This window comes from Etheostoma spectabile, chromosome 11, assembly GCF_008692095.1.
Source record: "Etheostoma spectabile isolate EspeVRDwgs_2016 chromosome 11, UIUC_Espe_1.0, whole genome shotgun sequence".
Classification (NCBI taxonomy): Eukaryota; Metazoa; Chordata; class Actinopteri; order Perciformes; family Percidae; genus Etheostoma; species Etheostoma spectabile.
In genome coordinates, this window is record NC_045743.1 from 21038216 (window position 1) to 21038551 (window position 336).

Sequence of the window (336 nt, forward strand, 5' to 3'; positions counted from 1 at the left end):
GCACGGCTTTCTACGTCACTAGAGACGAGGTGGCTAACCGTAGCATGCTAGTGTTAGGGTATTACGCAGAGAGGAGGAGGCAGGAAGATGTAGGCACACAAGGGCTTTATTGTCCAAAACAAAAAGTAAGACTCAATGGAACAAACCAAAAATCAAAAAGATACAAAACAAATAATCACCAGGGCCAAAGAACAGGAACAAAAACCAGGAACACTGCGACAAGGTGACGAACAAACAGGCAAACAAACTAGAATGATTTGACACGAGACAAAAGGAACACTGGGGTTACGTACACGAGGTAACGAGGTGATGGGGAACAGGTGAGACGTCAGGTGA

General features: G+C 45.2%; 1 long non-coding RNA gene across 1 annotated transcript in view; it reads left to right on the forward strand.

Moving 5' to 3' along the window:
• LOC116697864 (uncharacterized) overlaps positions 1-336 on the forward strand; it is a 12867-nt gene that overhangs the window by 7641 nt on the left and 4890 nt on the right. The window lies entirely within an intron of this gene.